The sequence below is a fragment of the Triticum dicoccoides genome, chromosome 5B, assembly GCF_002162155.2.
Source record: "Triticum dicoccoides isolate Atlit2015 ecotype Zavitan chromosome 5B, WEW_v2.0, whole genome shotgun sequence".
Classification (NCBI taxonomy): domain Eukaryota; kingdom Viridiplantae; phylum Streptophyta; class Magnoliopsida; order Poales; family Poaceae; genus Triticum; species Triticum dicoccoides.
In genome coordinates, this window is record NC_041389.1 from 656,783,604 (window position 1) to 656,784,237 (window position 634).

Below are 634 nucleotides of genomic sequence, written 5' to 3' on the forward strand. Positions count from 1 at the left end.
TAGCTGTCACGCTCGGGAGGGAGGTTGACGCAGGCGGGGCCGCGGGGGGATGGGACGGTGAGGGCGCGGGCGCGGGCGGAGGGGGACGGTGAGGGAGGTGGTCGGCAGCGGAGGGTGGTCGGGTGCACGGCTGGGGACGGAGAGCATGGGGGAAGTGGTGGTCGGCGGGTGAGATGAGGCAGGGGAGGGATTAGAGTGTGGATTGGGGATTGGAGATTTTAGTGTGGGGGAGGCTTAGCAATGGCACACCACCCAGGGGTGCGCCATAAGTACATCCATAGCAATGGCGCACCACCGAGGGGTGCGCCATAAGTAATTTAATCTAGCCTGACTTGTCAGGTTATATACCTCCTAACCCTATCTACAACAGAACCCGCCCACTAGCCCGACTGGTCAGTACGCAGCACACACACCAGGAGGTCCTGGGTTCGATTCCCAGGCTCCCCAATATTTTTTTATGCATTTTAAATCCTGTTTGATATTTATTTGTGTTTAAATATGTTCAAACTTGTTTAAATCATAACAGTAATATTTATTTATAAAAACAGTAATAATTTTTTAAAAAATATGTTCAAATTTGTTACTTGAAAATATCATCGACGGCGGCGGTGGAGCGGGGGGAGGGTGCGGGGGT